Source organism: Lampetra planeri, chromosome 3 (assembly GCF_965212315.1).
Source record: "Lampetra planeri chromosome 3, kcLamPlan1.2.h2, whole genome shotgun sequence".
NCBI lineage: Eukaryota > Metazoa > Chordata > Hyperoartia > Petromyzontiformes > Petromyzontidae > Lampetra > Lampetra planeri.
In genome coordinates, this window is record NC_136109.1 from 22,158,392 (window position 1) to 22,185,167 (window position 26,776).

Here is a 26,776-nt window from a genome sequence, read left to right on the forward strand (position 1 = left end):
GAGACCATATTGCCTTCTAAACAGCTGGCCCATTGCAAAGCAAATGATTCACAGCTAATTTAGAATCATTCGTGGTGCAGTGCGTAGAGCAGGAGAGCCTGCCTTTACTTTGGCAAAAAAAGAATCCCCAACAAACATTATAAAAGCATTATCACCAGCTTGAATCACTACAGCTGAGATAAAAGCCAGAAACACTTTATTAATTTGCTGTTTCGGGTTGCATTTGACGATACATGTCGGGATAGCCGAGAACGAATCGTAGGATGATGTGCCGTGCGTGGACGAAAGCTTACATCAATTTTTATTTGGAAAATTATTGATTTAGAAAATATGGGTTTTTACAATGAAAGTTATTTTCCTTCTAACAGGCGCTCCACTGCACTTACGATGGATGTTAATTTATGTCCACAATCTATACCACAACAAAGAAAGAGGTGGCACAAAAGGTAAAGGTGCGGTCTTGAAATGTCTTCTTCACATCACTGCGAGCAGAAGTATTTCCACGAATCGAAGCTCTAGAGAACCCCTCTAGAAGAGGGTATTTGGCCTACTCTTCCATATTGCCCAGATGTCTTGGAATATGTGGGAGTACCCACCCTTTACCCAACCACAAACAACATGCCAATCGACTATAGCTTACCCATTTATACTGTTGGGTGGACAGATAAAAAAAATGTGCACCAATTTTTCAACTGCCACGTCTGGAGATTGAACCAGCAAACTCTGGATTGCAAGTCCAGTGTGCTAAGCCAATTATACCGTGACAGCAACCCATTGCATGATGGTGCTACAATGAATTAAGAATTGACCTAAAATATATTTTATTCTGTACACTCGAGATGGGATTAATCTTACAGAAGCTTAATATTTTGAAGATCATCTAAGCAGCTGCTTTGGGTTTTTTTTTTTGCGAATGTGTTTACGTGACATAACTGGGAGCGCTCGTGTTAGAAAGCTGCTTGCGTGCACTACGAATTTATTGTAGTTCTAAAGTAAACAGCTGGTACTACTTAAGATTCAATTCTGTTCCCCATCACGACATCTTTGTAATTTAGCGAAAACTGAGGCATTCAATAAAACCGCCGAAAATTAATTGGCTGTACAGCGGGCGAAACATCGTCGTTTGAATTCAAACTCTCTAACAATTCACTGACGAGACAATTTGGCAACTGGCGCAAATTCTTCGTGGAAAGTTAAAAGCTCGCAATGTCTGCGTTTTCTTTCTTTACAATGTGATACTAAAGAGACATCGGTGTTATTGCTACGTCCACGTGTCACTGGGTGAGTGAATGATTTGAATGCACTGCAAACACTGGAATCCATGTACTTTATTCTTGGCACACACAAATAAATTATTAAATATTGATTTCAAAGAGCACTTGGCATCAGAGCTCCCAATTACGTTCGGACTAAGCATATGTTTAATAACTGTTCCAGGAAACAAACCTTAAACGAAGTGCACGCACTGTATAATTGAAACGGAATTTATAAACACGTTGCCAAAAAAACGCTGTTCAAAAAGTAAACAACGATAGCTATAGTCTACATCCCTTTATCAATATCGTGCTGGAGACTTCCCCACACCTTTTGGTCACCATACTTGACCACGCTGGTCACTGCAAGTTTGTCAGGGGCTAGGTTCGGGGGGGGGGGGCGATGGCCAGAAGCAGTTCAGATATCACTTGCAACTGCCGTCAGCCGTAACCGAATATCGAACTTATATATTGGCTTAAAGCTTTCGTGGCTGCAGGAATACGTACATATTCTATGGGTCTTGCGGTAAAGCCACGTAGAAAAAAAATATATCACGTTTCGATCGCAACACAAGCAATCGTCCTCTCTCACCTGAAGACGATTGCTTGTGTTGCGATCGAAACGTCGTGATATTTTTTTATTATTTTTCTATATACGTGGCTTTAGCGAAAGACCCATAAAATATCGAACTTGTGTCACCGGAGTTCATTGTGCAGAGTACCTTACCACTGCACCACCATATATAGGTGAGCCATTTTAGGCAACAGAATATCTCCCCGAAACATATCGGGCCTTATTATTTTTTTTCTAAAACTCGGTTTCCTTAATAGTCGGACAAAACACTGGGTGAGTCACACTAACCGCTGCCTATGCATTCAACTCGTACACAGTTTCTAACACTTTCAAACTAGAAAGAAAGGAGGAAGATGAAAAAACAACCATCTTTTTTCAGGGTCAATGAACATCACAAAGGTTAACAAGAAGAGAAAAAAAACGAGGTACACTTTGGACATGCTCTAGAGACACTACCGGGACTGCAGAGCTGTCAAAATCCTTGCCAGGCATCAGGATGAGTCTGACCACGAGCCTCCCTGCCGCCGTCTTCTGCTGGTGAGTTTAAGTGGAGGAATGGACACGGTGTGGACGGGCAAGGATTGGAATGTCTCTTGCCCCGAGCTCCAGCCCCTGAAAGTAGAGTCCCCCCGTGGGCCTCAGCGTGTCGGTGTTCGTTCCGAGGCTGCTGGCAAGAGCTAGCCAGGGTGTTGGTTTTTTTCTTCTTCCTCCTTCTCCCCCTCAAAAAACATTTTTTTACTACCAGCACACACGTGCGCACACACACACATACGCGCGCATAACAACGATCGCCCGTATAGCCCTAACAGCATTTTGGGGCAAGTGCTGTGAGAGAGTAGCACCTACAAATGGGTGGCACGTCACACGAAAGCTGTGGGTAGCCAGCACCACGCCCGGCCGCCTTTGTCTCCATATTTACGACGTTGACACACCTTACCAGGTACTCATTTGAGTTATCGTGAATCTGCAGGTCATGTGTGGTGGGGTAAAGCGTGAGTACTTCCACCTCTTTCAAGACATCTGGCCAGTGATGAAGAGTAGGCCAAATGCCCTCTTAAACTGGGCTCTCTAGAACTCCCTCCAACGGAGGCGCTTCTGCTGGCAGCAGCATGAGCAGGAAAATTCAGGCTTGCACCTTTACCGTTTAACTTTTTATTTTGCTCGTCTTTGAAATGAAATCTGACAGTCCTTTTGGGTGCCTCGCTGACTACTGGAAGGTCGCCATCATCCTTGAACTCCAAACGAGACGAGTGCAAAAGAAACCTGCTCTCTCTCTCTCTCTCGTCTTGGCTGCCAAGACAAATACAATATTGCATTAGCCCTATTTTCATTTAAGAAATAGGTTTGAAAATATTTGGCTCCAATTTTCTTTAACTTGGAGCATACGCTATCGTGTTAATCACGATTTAGTCAACTTCTGAATGGCAAGATGTGTTTAAATTTTTTAACGAAAATAGATTCTTTGAGCATTTGGACTGGAAGCTAGAAAGGAAGCAATTGCAAAGGTCACGATGTATTATTAGGGTTCAAACATCCAGCGTGTAAGAGGAGTCTAACCATTAACAACAGGAGAGATGGTGAACTCTGGGTAACCTTTACACATTTACGCTCTAAATTGCGTATTCATTGTGCAATTAGAATGCACATATTCGACGTGTAGGTATGCGTAAGTATAGACGTGCATAATGTAACCCATACAGTGCGGTACAGTTATACAAAATAAACAGATAAAGAAACAGATAAGAAGCAAACATTAAATGTAAAAAAATACGAATGAAAGGAACTTTTTTGTTGTTGTTTAAAAAGTTGGTTGATTTTATCCTGGGCCAAAGTAAAATAAGACCTTAGAATAATACGTATAATATGTATAGATTGCAGAGTACAAGGACACGTTCTCCAATCTGGCTTCAAACACGAATGTTTATGTGTGTGCACAATGGCCTGCATTGTATTTACAGGTTGTTTAGCATTATATATTGTGCTTTTGTTTTTATAAAGAAGTACGTGCTATAAAGAAGGACCATTGCCCAAAGTGTCACCTTTTTATTTTACCTTCAAGGGCTGGGTCGCTGGTGAATGTTTCGACGGGGTTTTTTTTTCACGGTGAAGTAAATGTCATTTGTTGAAATAAAATGTGAAATATGCGGTGTATTTTAGCACGTTTTGCTGGAATGTTCTTCCTGCTTTCTTGATCTTGATTGGCGACAGTTAAAAAATAATGTACAATTACCAATGAGTGCTATCGTAGAGTTGGTTAAATATTAAACGCAATGGATTTATACATGTATATATTCAAAACAGGAATTGATTATGGTTATATTCCATTTAAGGATCCCAGACACGCCGCAGCTCGAGATCTTTCAGCATTTATGAATAGTTTATGTAGGCTTTATGAAAAAAAAAAATGTATTAATAAATAAATAAGCGCGCGTGTGTGCTTATTAACACAGCTCCAGCCTGAGAAACGCTGCACGAGACTTATTTTTAAGCGGGAAAAATTCACACCAGCGCGCTCCCCAATGGTCGCTCCTCCGTGTGTGGAAGTGAGCGGGAGAGCCAAAGTTTATTGCGCTCCCCGCAGCGCCCGTGTAATGTACATGTTCTCCTAATCTGTTTGAGTATATCAGGCCAGCAGGGGTAGCAATGCTACTGCCGTGCTTTCTCATCATGCCCTCTAATCACGGTGCCAACCAAGTCACACGCGTGTATAGAGACGCAGGGTTCTACTGACACACCTTATGATTTTCAGCTATTTATTTATTTTCCTACTAAGCTCCAATATTTTAAATTATTCATTTACTTTCTTGTTTTTATGCCCCCCTCCCCTCCCCCCCCATAACTTTTGGGGAGAGATTTAGCAACGAGGAATTGGTACGATGTTGTGATGAGCTGCTGCTGCTGCTAACATCTGTGATGTGTCATGTAATTATTGGCGTTGTGCCAGGATTTGTTTGCATGTGATCATAATGATAATGATAATTTGCAGCTCTTTAACAATCCACGAGTCGATCATGGTCTCCTCAGGCAATGCCATCCCTTTGGCTTGTTTGACTATACTTCACCAAGGTCTGTGTGGCCCCGACTAGTTTTGTAAGGTGTGAGACACCACTGTGCTGGACTGATGGAATGGCACTATTGAATAAAACCGTATTTACGTCGATGCTGAATGTAATTTTAAAGAAAACTCACGGCCCGTTGTCAATCAATCCACCGTTGTATTAAGGCCTCCCGCAAACACTGCGTCAGTCGGGTTGTTGTTTGGTCATACTTCCCCATGCTGGTCAATGCAGGGCCCACCGGGACTGCTTCAGACATCGTTCATCCGCTGCTGTTGGCTGTGGCCGGGATGCAAACTTGGGTCGCCTGGTTCAAGGCACAGTGCGCAAACCACTGAACCACCTGCATTTGCATACCGCGTGAATATTTTTTTTAATGAAAACAAGTAAACAGTAATTAAAGTGACAGTGTCAACTGAATTTCAATTTGTGTTAATGGTCGTCATTTGTGGATTTTTAAACGCTATTAATAAACTTGATATTTACGAGGATATTCACGGTCATTTAATAAATAACAAGCACTTTCACGATCGCTTTTCTGTGTATATATGTACGGTATGTGAATATATGTTTATGAGATCTAACACAACATGTGCTAACACGGGAACGGTGTTTGCCTGAGTGATGTGCGTTTCTGTTAGCATTGGACCAAAAACCACACGTTTACTCCAAGCTCGACAGTGCACACCAATTGAATAAAAGCAGTGAAATGCCTTTGGCAAGTTGACTTGCGGGTCACTCTCGTTGACCCAAATTAAAATTTGGCTGTCATTTTAACACAGACGTGCACATATATAGTGCAGTAAATTACTAAGCTGGGACCATCAGCTTAGAATACTTGAGAATGCAGTTTAATCATGGGTGGCTAACCACATTCCACTGGGAAGACAAAGGCGGCTCGGCATGGTACTAGCGACCCACTGCCTAGTGTGCTGTTGCCGGCCTTCATATGTGTTCGCTAACAGCACTTGCACCTAGCGTCTGTTCAGGCTATACGGGGGATCTTTGTATTTCTATTACCTATATATAACCTATTTTTCGATTTAAAGCTTTCATGACTGCAGGGATTCATCTTCTCGGTTCTTTCGGTAAAGTCACGTAGAATGGAAACAATAAAAATAATAAAATAAAACATAATAAAATAATTCTCACGACGTTTCGGCCTCAACGCAACCTGATGACGGCTGCTTGCGTTGTGGCCGAAACGTGAGAATTATTTTATTATGTTTTAATTTATAATTTTTATTGTTTCCATTCTATGTGACTTTACCGAAAGAACCAAGAAGATATAACCTATTTGTGTGTCTTTGTGCAGTAATGTATCATATTTACAAGAGGGAAGAACATTTGTTTTGGAAATGTGGCTTGAAGACATACGCACAGTCAGCATTCCACAGGAATTTCTTATTTCGAAATGTGGTCGCACCTAATTGCAACGTTTTCATGATTTTCATTCCTGAGGAAGGAGTCTATCCACTCTCAGCAAAAATCCCGCCAGTTGCCTCTCAAACCACTTTTCCACAAGCATTTTTGAGAGAGAAAATGATTCGCCACAAATCCAGTAGCATGGAGTTAAGGTTGGAGGCTTGTCAACAGATACAGTACGGGTCTCTTGGGGCCAGGTTTGGCCTGTAGAGTGGCTGGCTTGTTGAGCAATTCACACCCCACTCCCATGAATATCAACCGAGGAAACGTGGGCCTTAAAAACAAGATAAATGTCATGCAAGAATAAAACAATAATAATAGTAGTGTACGGTTCTTTGTCAGTACATTGGTGGATGAAGACCCCTACATTTCCGTGTCAGTAATGGGGATTGTTTGACCGTACTTCGCCACGTGACTCAGTGTGAGTGGTGGGTGAAGGGGTGGGCACTGAGACCCAAAGTGCACCTCACATGGCACAAGTGCCCTGGTGATGTCACCGCCACTTAGTGGTGAACGGCAGTTATGTTATATTCTCTGGGTATTTCGGCAAAGTCACGTTAGACAAGTTCAAAGAAAATAACAAAAAAACTACGACGTTTCTATCACAACACAAGCGATCGTCATCAGGAGGAAAAAAGAGGGGGAAAGCTGCTGAGGCAGATGGTTTTAAAGGTTTAAAATGGGTGTAGCCCAAGGGTCATAAACGAAGTGGGCGGGGCTATTGATGTTAATGTGAGATCGGTCCTACATTAACATGCTAATCTATCACGTTAACATAGCCACCTCCATGCCCTTGTGGAGGCCGCTATCCGATCTTATTTAACACGTAGGCTTTCGCGACCAATATCATCCATAATAGAGGTTTTTGGGTTAGATCGCGTAAATATATAAATGTGTCGTTAAAACCCGCCACTACCCGACACAGCCAACTAGGAAGGGTTGTCACGTAAACATAACATGCCAATTCGAATTGGTTATAATGACACATTTATATATTTAGGTGATCTAACCCAAAAACCTCGATTATGGATCCGATCTTATATTCACATGCTGATTTCTCACATTAACATCACTAGCCCTGCCCAATTCGTTTATGACCCTTGGTCTACACCCATTTCAAACCTTTAAAACAGTCTGCCTCAGCAGCTGTCCCCCTCTTTTTTCCTCCTGATGACGACTGCTTGTGTTGTGATCGAAACGTCGGAGTGTTTTATGTCATTTTCTTTGAACCTGTCGACGTGACTTTGCCGAAAGACCCAGAGAATATGAATTCCTGCAGTTACGAAAGCTTTAAGTCAAGATTTATGTTATGTTACTGAGACCCAATTTAGATATCATTCACTGCTGATGCTAGCCCTCTCCGGGAATCAAACTCAGGTTTGCCGAGATACATTTTGCAGTGCACGAACCACGGAACAACAATATCGGAGGCTTCTGTAGGTAACACATTACATTAGCTAAATATTTTTTCCTGGCCTTTTTGTCCAAAGGGCTTTCTGTAAATGCGGACACAATGCTGTGCAAGTCAATGGAATTGCATTCGTAAAAGCAGATAATAAATTATCAAACTTTTCCTTTGAATTCCGTGATCCACGGTGAATCAAAGTTTCATCGCAGCCTTGAAGCAAAATGGTTGTTGAGGGCTCAGCACTGGAAAAAAAAGTTCCCCTCAACTAAAGCTGCTGGCAGCAATGACCATCACACGTTCTCTCATGAAGGGGACTCATGCAGGATAGATATCTTATGATAAAAGTTTAATGCGGGATTATACAAATAAAAAAACACTTCATTTATGTTTACATTATTTTCTTTAAAATCCTGGACCACCTTTATTATTATTATTCTCATAACTTGCACCTCATTCAGAAGAATAATTTGAGAACAGACTGCTTGAAAAAATCACCCAAACATTGCGTCATATTTCAATTGTTTGCTGTGGTGTAACGTTTAGTATACACAACTAGCAATCCAACGATCTACTGGTGTAGCAGTTAAAACAATGCCAAACTTTCTTTAATCCCAACCGTCTTTGTCCACTGAGCAGTGTGATGGGTAAAGCGTTGGCGCTCCTACCACTAGCAGGATGTCGAGTGGAAGAGTAGACCAAAGTATCCTCCAGTGGAGGCTCTTTAGAGTCCCCTCTTCTAGAGGCTTGTCTGCCAGCAGTGTTGTGAGCAAGAAATTGCGGGGCTGTTTTTGACCTGACCTTTTCACCCTCTCTTAAATTTACCCTAACCTTTGATTCTGCGGCACACATAGGAGAAATGGCCCCAAATAGGCACCTTGCATTCACACATTTGTTTTGTGAGGGCAACCTATTTGTTTTTGGTCATAAATGTTACCCAGAGGAAACTGTGATACAAAGCAACCAGTTTCAATTGTATTTCCTGTTTTGTAGTCTGCAGCAATACACCTTAAAAATTAACATGCAATTAGCAGTATACACCGATCATTAATATGAATAGCATGTATTTTTAAAAAAATGATTTAAAAAAATCTCAATAACATACCAATGTTTATCTTAGAATCTTTTTTTATTAAAACTATATTTTTACCACCCCACGTACATATACTGTGCATGTAAAATATATATTAGATCGTGTGTTTAGTTCCATATAGTACACAAATACGATATACATTAAGATGACGTTATATACATTATGCAAAATTACTTTTACTGATAACACAATCATGCATTATACATAGCAATCACAAACGCATTCATCCATGCACATATAGCGATCTACAAACCACAGTCGTCTGTTCGACAACCCACATTTGATTACAGTTTATTGTATATGGTAAGATACTACGAACATTTAAAAAGCAAAAAACACGCGAAGAATGTGTATTTTCTTGTAGCAATACACATATTGAGAGCTGAAGGCACCTTGCAGCTACACCTGTGGGTATCCATGATTCATCAAACACAGAGGTGATCTCTATTCAAACCAAAACAATAAAGATATGGAATAATATCACAACAGTATTGCAGTGGAGGAAGCTTTATTAAATGTTAATAATCAATTACACACTCACATGGAGTCTGAAACGTAAAAATGCATCGCTTTAATATAGTTCGAACAATGTAAAATGCTTGTCATGTAAAATAACAATATTCTTTGAGAAAACTCCAACCATTTTAGAAGCCGTTCCTTTGTGTTCGCCAAGGTCAGTATCAATTCACTGGAGGGACACGTGAGCACACACACATGCTGAACCTTCGGTCACTCCTCCTCGTCTCCCTGTGAACCTAACAGAAACAGAAGTGTACATTTTCCCTAAAACAGCATTGGGACACCAAATCAGTGGAAAACACTAACCTCAGTGTGCAGGACAAAAGCATTTTCATGACACCGGTTAAATATTTAATTAATCTGTAAATGTGCAAGGGCTACGCCGTGGTGATGACTCTGCTGACCTTGCATAAATACATTGAGTGGCAAACCAAAGGTGTTCAACTTTACGGACTTATGGCCGGCCTTTTTTTTGGGGGGGGGGGGGCAGTCCAGGCGGCAGAGCACCGTACATACAGAGAACTGCTGAACCGCAAGGGACCCCATGCCTTGATCAATATTTCGTCACGAACGCGGAGACTTTGAAGAGTTTTCGGGCAGGCTGTCAGCGATCCAATACTCTAGCCCAGCCGTTAATTTTGGTGGCGATGAAATGTCGCAAATATGTCGGCTTCATGATCATCTTCATTAAAATGCCAGATGTCTGTCCAGTATTTGGGAGTGCTGTGAGGTTGTTTACTTATTTATTTAATTGACTGATATATATCGACACACGTCTCTTTTTTTTATTAGCCAGGAGGAACAATTCGCACTGCTCTTGTCTGGATGTCTCCTTGTACATAACAGGGTATGTTCATTTGCGTTCGATATGCATCGCATGTCAGGGAAGACAGGGACATACACATTTGATAAGGAACACATCGTGAAGGGATCACAAAATGTAATCACAAGCCAATGGAGAAGAAGAAAAAGAACACATCTTACCAGTTGGGATTCCCACTGGACAAGTATGTTCCCCTATCGGAAATACACAAGCCACAAACGGAATATGCAATGTCGCAGCAGCACAAGCAGACTTGGCATCGGTGGTGAAGTTTGCAAGACTTCTCACTTCACACTATCCTGGGAGATGCAAGCAATGCAGCATTAATTTAAGCTCTTGAACATGATATTGAAAACACTTTGGCATCTGGTGTAGCCTTGCACGCATTAGAGTGCTTTAGATTCGGCCATTATTGTAAATAGATGACAGGTTTAATAGATTGGCCCAGGGGCATTGGCTCTCGATGCTACGAAAGTGTAGAAAATAAACGCGCGCAAAAAAACGGAGCAAATAAAGTAAACAAAATGTTGGTGGCAAAACTAAAATTAAAAGTAGGACACATGGCGTAGTGTCGATGTACACCCATCAACAAGGGCGGTATTAGAATTCACCCTCCAGCACCAGTCTATCTTTTCCGATGAAACATACAGACGTGATGGCTTGTCCTACAATCTAAATTTCATCCTGACTACAGCCACCACCAATTTTTTTCAGCAGCAGAATTTGCGCACGCCGCTAATTTTTAGGCTTCGCTAAAGCCACAAGAAAATTGTTTATCTTGGCAAGATTTCTTTCGGAACTGTTATTGGCCAGTTGTAAGTGTAAAGAAAACACGGAATGAAATGTATAATGAAAACACAACTTACCAATTTTTTTTTTTACAAATATATATTTTCTAACTTCCTATCCAGATTGACTCGGAAGTTTTGCGAATTTTGTTTGTTTAAATAAAACAGAAATGGTCTGTGCACAGGGGGGGGGGGGGCGAAATGCGGCTTATAAATAACCTAAGTGTCCGAATGTTTATTTAACATTCTTGACTTATTCAAGACCTGATGATATTCTATAGCAGCGTAGACTAAAATAGCCACCCCCCCCCCTCCACCACACACACACACTTTTTTATTCTTCAAGTGTAGAGCACTTGTTGACACCTGATAAATATAGTGTTTGGGGTCGGGCTGGGTGAATGGCAACTGGAAGAGGTTAGGGCATTTAGAATGCTGTCACTGTGTGATGATAGACTCATTAAACTTGATTCTCCTACATTAGCTAATATGCTCCATTGCACCGTATAACAGGACCATCCACTTAAAAGAGCTTCAGGGTAGAACAACAATTTATGTAAGTAATCTCTAGCCCTTCCATGGATTTTGTGCCACAGCTTCAGTATATATATGTAGGCAGTGCGTATAATTTAAATACTATGCCACTGAAACACTGGACTGCTTGAGTCCACTGCACTATATTTAAGTATTATGTTCTGTGACTGTTTACGGATGAATGCCATGACGTAAACGCATGCAATACCCAGTCAGTTATAAAAAAATAATGTAACTTAATATGTTTAAAAGCAAACACCATCAATCACCATCATTGGCCATGAGCAATCCACTGCTGGATGAATGCCTCCCCAAGCCGACCAGCATCACCTCTCATCTTACAAACAATGAAAAAAACACAATAGCCGCTAAACATTCGCGACAACACGAGCCCAACCGACGAGTCATTACGTGGGCTCCATTCGCCCGTTACGGGTTACACAAAACCGCGTTGCTGCGGCGTCTATGTGACCTGCTTTGGCAATAAGACGTAATGATTTACTCCTCTCTCTCTCTCCCTGCGAGCAGAGCGCAGGAAGAATCAGCTGAGATTGCTGCACAAATAAGCTGAAGCGCATGAACGCAGACACTCAGTTGGGGGGAATGCTCTCATGTGCGTGCCATCTGTATACATCTGCGGGCCCATCACGCGGCTCGGCGGGGAAGGGCGGCATGAATCCGACAGCGGCCGACCCGACAAATATCTCGGCTCGGCACGGGGTGCCCCATTCTTCCCCTAATCGCTATATCGATAGGTCGCGGACTCGCGGCCGCGTGCGATCCATCGACGGGCTTGAGCCTCGCGCCGGGAAGTCGGCGGAGAGGAGGCGGCAGACGCGGTGGGGAGAACCGTGAGATGGGTCTAATGTTCAGCAAACGGCAGCGCCACACGCGCCGTCTGACACTGCATTCTTTTAGCAGGCATTGCACACTAGGTGGCCTGCACTCATTCCCAGTGTGCCAAGAGACTTCTGCCACTCACTTCAGGAGTTGATTTTTTTTGTGGTTGTTGTTGTTCTGCTGCTGAGATATTTTCACTGCTTCGCTGGAAGAATGATGGTGGGGGGGGGGGTGTTCGATGCGCTGCAGAGTGTAATGCGAAGCTGCGAAAAAAATTACCGAGAGACAAGATTATAAGGTGTTTGGAATCCGTCTCTGAAATGTGGATGTTGAGGAGGAACCGTCACTCACGCTGGGAGTTAAATGCCCCTCGATTTTTATTTAAAAGAAAAGACAACGATGAGAGCTCGTTTGTTTGCTTGTTGCTTACCAGCGCAGTGACTCCTGAAATAATTTTCGATGATCATTTTGGAAGGGCAATTTCGCGAGGAGCTCCACTTTTTACAATGCATACTACCATATAATAATAAAAAATTATATCGCTAATACATTGTGTGAAATTATCTAACTGAATCTGCATCATTAAAAGTATTTCTCCAATCAACTATATATATATTTTTTAAAAGCATACAAAGAAAAAAAAGTGAAGCATTGACCACTCTCACTCGAAAAGTACGATCTTTTCCTCTCAAGTGAAGTTACACCAATTAAATCGGAGAACATTTTTTTGCATTGCAAAGAAAGGGCCGTTTTAGCATTTTCTTCGTGTGCCGTAATGTGGCGCGATGCTCAAGAGGTATGCTAGGCAGGCCGCGCGTACGTGTGCGCGCGTGCGTGCGTGCGTGCGCGTGTGCGCGTGCCCGAGTGTGCACGCTTGCGCTTCGAGAGGGAGCTTGATGAGGGCAAGGGGGGGGGGGACACATGGGTCTGCAAGGGTGGCTTAGAGGCGAGGATATGCAGCACAAAGCCTGTCTCCCAGCAGAAAGAGACTTTGCGGCTTGCGCTGTCCGCCCCCCAGCTCCCAGGGGGACCGGTCCGCAGACATCCGGCCCACAGCACACGCGGTGCGCTCAGCTCGGTGCGCTCGCCTCGCCTAATGCAGTAATTAGCTCGGGCAGGTCCTGTTCTCACACTGGCAGGCTGCTTCGGCCTTAATTAGCTCATTAGGGACCCGTAAAGCCGAGGCAGATCTGAGCGTGACAGAGAGGGACCTAATATACCGCAGGAACAGAGTAAAGGCAGATCAAAACAGCCCAGGGGAAGCCCATCAAGCGTCGGCCCTTCTGTTCGTCAAGTAAAACACATGTGACATCCAGCAGAATTTGTTAAAACCCGCAATAATCTAATGACATATTTAAATATCCCAGAAAAGGTGAGCTAACCATCAGCAAAATATTCAGCAGGAAACTTTTGTCATACGTGACCTTGAATCTGCAATTCCGCCGCCAACGTCTTTGCCTTTGATGTTGTCTTCTCAAACCCTGAGCATTCAGACTTGTGCGGCATCAAATAAATTCTCTTACCACCGTGGGCCCAAGAATTAGTCTGGTTCAAGTTAAAAATTTCTTTGTAGGTTTTCCTTGAGGGTACAGCGGGGTGAGTCACAGTGCTCAGAATTTGTTGAAAAGATGACCAAATGCATCGAATGATTTTGGCTAATGTGCAGTCATTTTTATTGTTACTCGTTGGCTTGATACAGCGTGCATTAGTTTGTCTTGAACAAAGAATTGCTGAATCCTTTCCCTAAGAACAGCTTAGGTCAAAGAGCATAAGGTGTATTATGTGCATTCACTGAATTACTCTGTAAAAATGAGTCAATGCAGACATATTTTTGAAATCATTAAAAAGTACCAAACACCCTTCAGACGTGATTAAAAATATTAATTTGCTTTGCCCTGTGATTGTGTTTGGAAAGTCTAAGTGAAAAGTAAGCTGCAAATGGAAATCCCTCTGTTCAAATACAATATATTATTCTATATTTCAACAGTGCCTGTAATAATGTGTTTATAAAGGGTATACCATATTTCATTTTGGCGAATCTTGCTAAATTGGACAAGCATTTTTGCATTACAAAAAAGACAGAAGTTTAGTCAGAATGAATGCTGTTGTACACTTTTCTACATGAGTATAATCATGTTATTTATTTATTTATTAAAGTTAACGCAGACCTTTGGTTTGTAAATATGTACAAACATTCTCAAATGCATATTTGCAATATATCCATCGATCATTTTAAACCAAAGAGAAAAGACGCCGTTTTTAATTACATCGTTCTATTTGCATATGATTTGTAAAGATGTAATGCATTTTAATGTGCTCTGTAAAAGTTGTTACAGATTTTTCACAGTTCTGCCATTAGATTAATTGACTGGTTGGTGACGGGAACGGCACGGTGAGTAGCGGTGCGAGAGATGGCTGTGGCAGGCAGCTGTACTCCTAATTCCATTTTTCTCTCCACATGTCTGGGGTATACATATAATTTCTGAGCAATATCAGATCAGCAAGGGTGTGAAAATAATGTGCATCGCCACAGCTTGATGTATCCACAGGAACTCCCATATCAACACATTTTGAGTGAAGGGGTTTGCAATGAATTTTAGAAGGACGTAGGCAACAGCTGTTGAAAGGGATAACAGTTATCGAAAGAAGAAGGATAGCAGGTGTAGAAAACAGGTATAATGTGTGTCTGAATCCATTGCATGTTCAACTTCTTTCGTGCCATATGTAGCCAACCGTGCTAATGGGAGAGTGCACATGCATAGCGCTAGAACAGTCATCAGACAAAGGTGGCTTTGACGAGCCAGATAGCCTCACTCACTTTTTCTGAACTTGATTCGAAAAAAGTTCTAGTGAGAAAGCTCAGCAACCCTACGACGTGTCATTGTAAATCATTTTCAAGGCACACCATGATCAAATAAGTGGCATCTGCATCATGACCGAGTTGAGTTTGAAGACGCATCTGTAGAAACCAATAACTGTATATATTGCTCTAATTGATTCATTGGACAATAAATAACTAATGTTGGTGTAGGAATGTGCACTATTAAACTTCTCGACCGATTACCATTTCTACAATTGGAAAATTAACTATTAACGTCAAATACTGATATTTAGGTTTCATTTCGATGATTGTAATATATTTGTTCCAATACCGTCAAAAAGTATGAATATGGAAACATCTCAGACGAATGTAAACAATAATGCAGAGATTTCTTGGGGGTGTTGTGAAAATTACCTGCCATAAATTTACGTGCCTTATGTGGTCTCTGCAATCCAAATATTTACATATTTCTGGGAAAACGGTGTTTTCCCCAATCTGGTGCTGACATATTTCCTAAAATACCACCACAGTGAGTCCTAAAAGAAAACTTTGAAAGGGAAAAAGAGAGAAGCGGCATCCAGCATTATGATAATTTCACTCTAGTAAGACATCAATATGCAAATGAGATCTAATCAGTGCTCTGCCAATAGGGACATCAACACTGTTCTACGTGTGCGCTTGTGTGTCTGTGTTTTAACACGCGCGCGCACACGTAAGGGCGCGCACACGTAAGCGCGCGCACACGTAAGCGCGCGCCAACAGAAGCGCGCGCACCCGTAAGCGCGCGCACACGGACGCGCGCGCACCCATACTCACGCACAAATAAAAGATCGTGTGTGTGTGTCGATCGGGACAGCTGGGATGTGCGTGGCCGTTTGACCGTCCCCATGTCTGGCAGAACAACAAAACTGCCACAAAGGTGACATTTAAAGGGAGAGTTAAAACAATTATTATATAAACACCCAGCACCAACCTCCAGATTAATAATGTGCAGCGTGCTGATGCTACTGAGCTTTTTATGTCCGTCCTGCTGTTCCGATTAATGGGTCGTTATATATTCATATTGTTTGTTGCTGGTACATTAAAACAAAAAAAAAACGGAGGGAGAGAAAGATATTACCACGGTATACTGAGGCCCTTTCACAGAGTGTTCCAAACCAAATAATTCCAATTAAAAATATATAATGCCGCATATCAATTTGTTCACGGTGTACATTATGTATGGTATCATATGGGGGGGGGGGGCTTAATAATGTAGACAAACGTTCACTGTTAAACATACTCACGAAATGTAATTGCGCGTGTGCTGTTAAGGCAAGCGCTACTTGCTCTTGCATGCCGAGGAACTGTCTCTAACCTGCAAACACAGCTGCGTAGTTTTGATGGATCTTTATTGCGTATCGTTTTTTTTTACGTTGAAGTTGTCCACTAAAAAAGGCAGAGGAGAAAGAGAAAAAAAGGCAACAGAAATGATGTTCAGAGAAAGCAAGTGCATTGAGAGGCTGTTTGCTGTCAGGGTCACGAGATGTAGGGAAGGCTCTTTGACCTCCCGTTAAAGGGAGATGGATCATTCAACATTGCTTACTGCAAACCCGGCTTGCCAGAGTGTTTGAAGCATGGGAGATTATTTCTGACTCTTTGCGCTGTCTCTATTACCACCCTGACAGGCAGCGTACCACCATCGCGTCCCAAGCTCTTTCTCTATACAGCATAGGGCTTCGTGTTTTCCGCAATTGTATTTTGTCGCGTCGTTATCAATGCACATTCTCTACCTTCAGCGCATTGCTGCTCAACGCGCTAAGCAATGATTTCCGGAGCAAAACATAGAAAGAGCGATGAGTATTTTTTAAAATCCGCTTTTTACAGAATAACAGAAAACAACTCTGAGCACTTCAAATGCAATCTTGGTCATCATCACACACACACACGCATATTATATATTTACACATAAAGGCAGTAATAATATGGCATAATGATATTGTGGACACAGCTGACATTTTAAAATATATAAGGCACTTCCACAGCTCATGCTGTTTATTGTTTGTGTTTTAATGCCATTACTGGTATTTGTTCGTTATTTTTAGGTCCCTGAGAGTGTTAAAGTTGCTGGCCAATTAACACCACGAATCCTGTCTCCCTGCAAATTGCGGTGCTGAAATGCTAAGCAGATGAGGCGTATAAATAAAAATGAGGGCTGCCTGGGGTTTTGACCCTGAGGGCCAATAGTTAGCTTTGGTGCTCCGTTAGCTGGATTCCACACTCTATAACACCCCTGTATATTTTATCAGCTGCTTAAAACATTGATGGTACTTTCTATCTACAAACCACCCCTGTTATTCCAAGTCCGAGTCGGAAGCGGTAATGTGCCGTCAGTGCACTGTAACCAATTCTGACACACAATGGGGGTTTGCGCGGTGCTTGGAGTGAGCTTATTAGCTTTGGGAGATTTTACAGGTGGTCGTGTGAGCGCAGATGGCCCACGTTCACGTAGCTCTGGGGGTAGCAGCCCATTGGGTAGCGCTTCTCCACAGGTGCTCTCATTGAAGTGGGCCGTCATGCTTAAAGAAAATCAAAAATCTGCTCCAAAGTGGCCTAATTATGTTCAAAAAGCCCCGAGCACTAATGCTTCAAATTTGTTAAATCACTCCCTATGTGTGAGATTTTTTTTTTGTCAAAGCCACTATATTTTTCACGGTGTTACGTGAAATACAAGCTTGATTAGATGTAAGACTGCGGTAAAATCTGCATGCGAGGTTACTTTCCATTGTGAAACGCTGGGGCCTAAGCTCAAAAGTGCAATCGTATCCGGCCAGTTGTGTTGGCAATCTGACACCATCAAAGCGGGCTGTAAACGCGCAATGGCAGAGGGTTGGATTGATTAAAATAATCAAAGATGTTTTTAAACACCGACATCAGCGCTGAAAGCATAAAAGTAGGAATTTAATACACATCAATCTTTGTACATGTTTACTCCCTTGTACATCAGAATGTAGTTTGATAATTATAATTAAAATCAAACACCAAACATATATATTCTTAGGTTTTTTTCTCGGTAAAGTCACGTAGGTAAAATTTTTAAATAAAAATTAATAAAAGTAAAAGAAAATAAATATATAACTAGGAAAAAATATTTCCATTTGCCTTGGTGCACATCGAGCTTTACGGTTGCATTTTAACAACGAACAATATTATATCGGGACGCGCTCCAAATATATTATTCAACGAGAAACACCACCGGCATGCCACTGTGGTAGTTGAGAAAGTAGAATGCATAATCACGATTTTTTTTTGGTTATATCGAGTTACTATAAATGTGTCGCGATCTAACCTGAAAACCTTTATTATGAATAATACTGGTTGCGAAAGCCTACGTGTTAAACAAAGTAGAATGCGTTATGTGCGTGGTATTCCCCCCCCCCCCACACACCCTCGCTTGGCCATGGTAGAGTACCGATTTTTTGTTGAGACGAAGGGAGAGGGAGCGGGGAGAATGAGAGAGAAAGGGAATGAGTGTTGAGAGCTGGGCATTGTGTGGGGTGGGGGCCGGCGAGAGAGAGAGAGAAAAAATCAGCTGTTTGTTCTGTTCTCCAGATCAGCGGTTAATACCTTGCCTCCCTGCCGCAAAAAGCAGAATTTTGCTTGGGGCACATTTCGGCTGAAGAACATTGCAATGTGCACGGGGGACCCACAGAGCCGCCAAGGATTCAAATGGCTGCTGCGGTGTGTGTGTGTGTGATAAATGTTAAACAAAGCAGCAATTTACCCCACACCGAGAAAATTACTGTCGTCAGAAGTGTTTACGCTTTAAATGAAATAACAACTTGCTAATCATCAACATCTGCTGCCCTTGATAGCGCGGATTCCTCGCTAATTTTTCCACGCGTTTGGGACCGGATTGGTGGCGCACTCAAACCGAAATCGGTCGATGCCCGCCTCCCGTCTGCCTAATGAGAGCTGACATTGTTTTTGGGACCACCATCTGATGCGGTGACAGACGTGTGTCGGTCTTCATATGCCAGTCCGGCATTCAAATATCCCCCGTTCTCCATTAACTACATCAGGTCCGAGCTCAAGCACAAACGAAGTCACTGGTGAATAAAATTGCAAAAATCGCGATGGAGGAATAAATGCACACCGAGTAATTGTGTGCCGGTTATTGTGTGCCGGTTAGGGACACGAGGTGAACAGCGTTGGAGCGAAGGCAACTTGCTGTAAAATGCTTCAGTATAAGCAACGCCTAATTGGGTATTAGTTATCCGTGTACGATGTTTGAGATATACAATAAGAGAACTGAATATATTTGAACAAAAAAAGATGTGCTTTAGTTAAAAAGCACATTGTTTCTGTCTGCCGAAATGAACTTATTAATTGGAAGTGTTCTAATTACAAGTGCCGGATTACTTAACATCAGTGTAGATCGCAAGTGTGCTGCTGCGAGTGACTCTAGTTAGCTTCAGAAAAGTGCCTTCTTTGATATACAAGCATGTATTATTGAAGTATTGCAAATTATTTTTCCCCAAGAAGTTTCAAATCCATCTGTTGTGAATGCATTAATACCCTCCGCTCACCTCCTACTTTGATCAGCTGCGGTTGACCTTTGCTGTGTGACCCCCGGTGTCTCTGAGGCCACAGCTATGTCAGCTGTAGATTCAAGTGCCAGATTTTTTTTTGTAACGTTGCATAATTAACCCCGTGTTTATAGTGTGGACTCATCTCCTAAATGCTGTATCTATGGAGGTTATTCGAATGGGTGATAGGGATTGGAGGTGCAGTGGGTGGGGGAAAATGGTAGATGGTTGTGAGGATAAATGTGCTTTGCATGTCCAGAGACTAAACACGTAAAAAGATATATATATAGTTATAAAACGGTAATTTGGCACCTGTGTAGAACGTGTCATTTCTCCTGTGGCCACACATTTCTGAAGAGTGCAGTGAAAACCAGCACTGGAAAATATTATGCCCTTAAGTAGGCCAATGCAATTATTATTTCAAAGAATTGCCACACATATTCAAATTTTCAGGCCAACAACAGTTGACATGTATTTAATGTGACATTCTGCTATAGCCACCTATAATGGCCTTTAAATTATGATGACATATTTTGGCACACCTTCCATTTGTCTCGAGGTCTGTGGCTGTGTAAGGCTATAAATCTGTTTCTGTGCCGTAGCTGACATTCAGGAGTAGAGCCTTCGAGTCACATTATCTACTTTTTAAGCCGCGGTGGCTGAGGCCACTTAAAGGAGAGGGAATGCAGATATGACAGATTTGTATATGATGTGATGGTTTAATTGGATAAAATGTTCCGGCCAATTTCCGTATTCCGTTTGCTGCACGGGTTTCACAGGAGCCTCGGCATTTTATTTTTCCTGTACAAACTTCTGTAGTGTCAAGATCACCTGTTAAGCATCCACATTAATTAATGTCCACAATTCCAAACACGCTCGTGTGTAAATTTTGACTCTGCAACCGTGTTGGTAAAAAGCCCCATAACAAGTCTAAATCCTCACACCATTGCACAGCAACCGAAACAGTTACTGAATCTATTCGTTTTTAAGTTATATTCATGAAGAGAAGACACACCGACTAGAATTTGTATGCCCCACCTTGGCAACGGCGTAAAAATAATACTTATTGTATTTTTATAGAGGAGGCATAAACCCCCCCCATGTGTCGACCGAAAATGCCTCTGCACAGCCAAACGGCCTCTCGCATTAAAAGCGGGGCTCATTCCTCTCCCAGCATCTTGAGCATGAGGCTTGCCCTCCTCTTAACAGTCGTGGGATTGGAATAGTGAGCCGTTCATCGCTGCACCGCAGTCAGTTTTTAGAGCAGACAAAGCAGCGCACTCACCGGGGACCATCTGAAAAGCATCGCACCGGCGTAGCGCTGCAGTCACGGTGGCGCAAGTATTTTTTCAAACGAGCACTTGCCAAGCTCGCGTCTGATTCCTCACACTCGACAAAGGGTAAAGGGGGAGTTGGCCAAACCACCAACTGTCTCATTCCACAGTCCTTGTGCCTTGCCTCATTCTACTTGACAGCGTTATGTGTCTTGTGACTTGCCTGATGGAAAAAAAATGGCTACGGTTGGAAAACTTTGGATTTCATTGTGGGATTTTTGGTTTCTGCTCCCCCCCCAAAAAAATGCAGTTTGTTTTTAGGCATCGCTGTTTTAACCCCCTATTTAATGAGCAGAAGCTGCTCCTCTTTTTTTTACCTTTCGTATGAAAGTAATTGGTCGAGACATTAAACGTTTTTTAACTACTTTGCGCACCTCGGTAAATCTGCTTTCTGCTGCGCTGTCGCTCATCTCGTTGTGCCAGCGCAGCGTCGCAGGGATTATTGTTTTTGCTTCGCGAGGAAGACGGCACTCTCCCCATTGCCCCGGCTTTTACTCTTCTCGCGCTTATACTGGGTCGCAGGTGTCGTCCGTTCACTTTTATACCTTTTCTTTTTTTGTCCGAGGTGCGCCGCACTTGCGCGAGGGCCGCACATGGACACGTGTGCTCCCCGCCACAGCAATCCGTCAGAGACGCATGAAGAAGACATCAAGCCACCATCTGCGGTGCCATCACAGGAGAGGCCCTCGCTTTGCCCGTCGCAGCCATGGCCTCGTTAGCGGGGCCGGTGATTAACTCGTTCCAGCTGGAGGGCGATGTGATAAATTATTAGTAAGCAGATTTTCACCGTGTTTTCTCAGATTGGGCCGTCACGGGCCGCCTGTATCGTCCGGGGGCTCATTTATCGGCGCGTGGGTCTGCCGCCGCATCTGTTGCGATTACAGTTAATTTCGAGGCTCGCGCACTGACGGGGCCGTGCGAGTGTAATTTACTGCGCGCGCGAGCGAGCGAGCGTGCGTTGGTGGATGCGCTCGCGGGCTGCTCCCAAGTCCCCATCTCGACACGAGAGCGCTGCTGTCAGGCAGCCAATTACGGGTCCGTGGCGACTGGCACATGTCAGCCAACACTTTTTGGACGCCGGGGGCATGCAACGGGAATAATTTGTGTGTGTGTGTGTGTGGAGGGGGGGGAAAGATATCGGTTTGATGGCAAATTAGGGTTTGGGTGGCTACTGGATGGGCATGTAGAGAGCTTGGAGCGAGAATCTGCTGACTCCCAAGGGGTGAATATCTTGCTAGCCCAGGGCTGTGCATGGACAAGCGGAGCTTCATTAATATGGAGATGCTGTGCATGAGATTCATCTCATTATCATCATTTGCCTGCGGTCAGAGCTGAGCTAGTTGCCGCCCCCCCCCCATACACACCTGGGCCCGGCAAAAGGCAGCTTCCGTACGTCACACTGAGTCACACAATCGCATGCCACCTGTCCCACCTCAGGAAATAACTCCCAAATGCACCACATAATGCGTCTGCCTACAGTGAAATTGTGGGAAGCCACTAATTTTGTGAATCTTAACAGCAGTTTGGTATTTCGAACTCTGGCAACAACAAAAAGAGCTATGAGCAATGTGCATTGAAATTTGAAATAAATGCTGTGTAGCAGACTGTGTTATATGGCACACTCATTAAAACCCACAACCAAAGTATCACCTGCTGCACGGTCATTATACCGGGGGTCTATTGTTTGACACGCAAAGTTTAAAATCCCATGGCAAGGGCTACCTCATTTAATTGAACATTGTACTTCAACTGGAATTCACTGATTATCTTAAAAAGACTGTTGAGAAAAATAATTGGTGACATTTAGCCAATTTTGAGTTGAATGATTACAAAGGGCAATGCAGTTCCAAGCGTAAAATATGTCCTTCAATCCTCACGCATATCGTATACGTCAGATTGAACCGTATTTAAATATTTATTGTTTATAAACACAACTGTAAAAAATACAATTATCCTTTCTTTCTAAATGATGTATTTGTATGATACACATCATAAGCAAATGCAATGGGCTGAAGAAGAAACCTTTTAACTGCTAACTCGTTTTAGCATGGCCTTTCCCACGCATCATTTCCGTGTTTAATTTATTCTTCGCTTAATTTGTTAATTGTTTTATTTTTCTTGTCACCACTTAGCGCTCATTTGTTTGCTGCTTCTGCGGCTCACTAATTGCCGTCCTCGTGTGACTTGACTTATTACAGTTTCCTGGAAACTGTGAATTGCTCACGAAAGCCAAGCACGGTGCTCTGGTTGCGTGCCGCGCGCCGTGGCTGACATGCAAGCGTGCGTGTGTGTGTGTGCGCGCGGCACCCTGTACACGCATTTACATAAATTCCCATTCATAAACAAATGTTTACCAACATTCACCGCGTCTCCCCGCGAAAGCCTGTCTTGGGATTCAACAGCCTTCCAATGTGCAAGCAAATCCACGCTTGTGTCTACATATATATATTTTATTGTTTTAAAGTGATATTTCTTTTAAACGCTTCAAGTGGACCAAAGGTATGCACCTGTGTGATGCACATACGGTTTATAGGAATCTCAGAGAGGTTAAATTGTTGTGCATTGCCGACATCACCATATGCCAAAATGACCCGTAGGTTGCATGTAGTATTGCAATATAATGTATTCTCGTTTTCAAAATGATCTACACGTGTTAATTAATATAGAATGTGTTAATTGTCTCCATAGTCAAATATCTAAAAAATGTTTTGACATGTACATAACGCTATGAAATAACCAGCTACGGTTGCAATAACGTATATGCTGATAAAAACAAAGGTTTAATACCATCGTATCTACAAGTAAATAAACATGGGAATTATATCGTGGTAGCTTCTCATACGTACAAGTCTTAAAACAACAATGTTCACTCAGAAGATATCGTAAAGACGACAAAAATTTAAAACTCCCACGAAAAAAAATCTCTCCATCAAAAATTCTGGGGAGAGTTGCTCGCTGAGTGGCATGACCTTGTAATTTTACATGTACAATACATGATATGGGGCCCTAGAGAGGATAGGGAGGAAAGTCAGGGGCGGTTTCAGAATATGACACGTTGCGAGTAGCAGGATGATGGTAACCAGCCGGCAGTGATAACCTCATCTCTAACCTTAACACTCACTCCGCTGCCATAGGTGCTGGGTTAATGCCACTGGGAGGCGGAGTGGTGAAAAATCCCCCACATCTGGTGTGGCTTGGAAAGTTAATTGAATTATTGATAGTTTTTCACGCACTCAACGCAATGTCTGTCTTCACCTTCACCCTTTCCCTTTGCCCCCACCCCCCACCCACCTCGCCCTGCCCCTCCAACCCCAACCCACCTCGGTGACGTTAACCCAGCACCTGCACAGCGGCCACTCGTGAGGATTATCATCAACTTAGAAACATTGGCATTGCCCGAGTCTTGTTCAAAAATCATCCTCACATTAATGAGAAGGAAAGTTGGCATCAATTACGCACACCCCGAATATCGACGTCGCAAACTGTTTTTTTGTTACAGGTGTCGCGCGTTTGCGTTGTGCGTGGTTAGATGTCGTTGCGTGAGCCCGTAACGTATGTTTGCTGCACGGCCTTGCCATTACATTGACGGAGTTCTGCGCCCACGTGAACATGCGCAGTGCGCGCTGATGTAACTCGCTTCTGGATTAAGACCGCCACACGGAGGGAAATTAATAAGTAATGCTGGTGGCACTGAAAAGTTTCTCTTGCTCACACGGGGTGCAATTCGCATTGAACTCCACGTGTCCGGCTCAATTAAATTCAAAAACCGTACAGGAATCTCTGCCCCCGCGCCCCCCCCCCCACCCCTCGCAAAACCAATGACTTACATATGAGATGCTCATTAACTCTGCAAGGGTGCTGGCGCACAGGTACAAGCCATTAAATCGCTAACAGTGAGGAGAGGGACCTGATCCGAGAGTGCGTCGTGAATCCAGATTTGCAAGAGGGCTCAGGTTTAATTTGAGAGCGGTGTTTCTACACAGTATGCGTACTGTATTCTAATTCTTGTTTCCCTGACATTTTCAAAATATCAAGGCGATTTTTTTGCGCCATTGTTAATCAAATTGGATGCGCTGGACGGAGCCAGCGTACGCCACGTGCACAGGGACAGCGCTCTGCGTGTTCGGCAACATTTGTCAGTGAGCCCTAAGCTGTCACAAACGCTCACCGGTAAGACTGAGCATTTGCGACAGTATTTTGGTTGACAAAATCTACTCGCCCAATATAACACACACACATACGCACAACAACCTTATTTGTATATACATTAAATGTCTAATTGTTACAGGAGAAACTAACTTTCGGCGAGGTTCCAGGGACAGATGAGGACTGACGAAGTTGAGCGACAAGGCACAGACTAAGGGCCCAAATGAGGAATAATGACAAACCCACAAATGTGGATATCATTCATTCTGATTTTTTTTAGGGGGGGGGGGGTTAGATTATAATGTCAATGAGAAATATAGTTACACCTACACGAGCCAACCCAAAATAATTAATTTTGCATCGTAACGTGAGTTATGGAAGCATACGTAGGAAATGAATGTTCGTGTAAGATTCATATAACCGAAGTTGGGTGAGATATAGGGGATGGATTTGGAAGATGTCGAGGTTACACTAACTAGTTCCCAGGAGTGATTGAAATCAAGTAACGTGTTCTATCGTGAGGAACACAAAACAGCATTACTTCCCTTCCCAGGCTCAAACGGATATCAGGTCACCTCTGTTGAGGCATGAGTGTGATTCATTAAAATGGAATAATGTATTAAAGGGAAAATTACTCTTTTCGAACATTCTCTGTTAAGGTGAACATGCAGTAGTTTTACATTTAAGAAAGTGCCTGCTATTGTCATGGGCTAGAATGTTTAAACTCTTCATTGTACACAACTAACTTCTATTGTGTTATTCAAGTGCTCGTGTTGTTGAAGACAATTTACGAAGCAGGTCAATTAATATCCTTTCTGCTTTGTGTTGGCCGTTTCTGGAGCACAACCCTCGGCAGAAACACGATCCATTGCTGCATCTTGTAGTAGTAGTAGTAGCAATAATGTCACGAGACAAACAGCTGTACAAGATAAAAGCCCATCGCCGAGTTGTTTGTGTTTAAAGACGACTCCGATGCTATCCGAGACGGGAGAGTGCTTACGATGAGCCTATTACACGGGAAATAAAGAGGCATTAGCGCAGCGAGTGCGGGGCGTTATGCGTGATGCATTGCCACATCGACACACTTTTCACAGAGTGCGCAGAGCGAGCGAGAGCGAGAGAGAGAAGCCCTCTTGTCTCCGTTCAAGAGGAATGGTCTCAGGAATGCATCGCTCTCGAGCGCACCTCAAAATCCGCACACAAACGGAGACGCACGCCGGCACTTTCGCCGCCATTTCGGCCACGCCATGATATTTTATTGCCATTGTTGTAAAACACAAACACACACACACGATGATTTCTAATGGCACTCATAGACCGTCGGTGTGAAACAATGCGCGAGGCACAGCATTCGTTTAAGACATTTCCATCGCAGCAAAAAATAACACACACACACACACCACGAGCAGGTCAACGTGTATAACAATAAAACAAATAACAATGGATATATATATATCCCTTTTGTTAATCATCTGCTGGATGAAGGCCTCCCCGGGCCGTCTAAATCACGGGGGTTGTTTTCCAAACACTTTAACTCGCTGGTCAATGCGAATTGGTGATGGGGCGGCTATTCAGGGCCCGGTTTCAAGTCTCATTG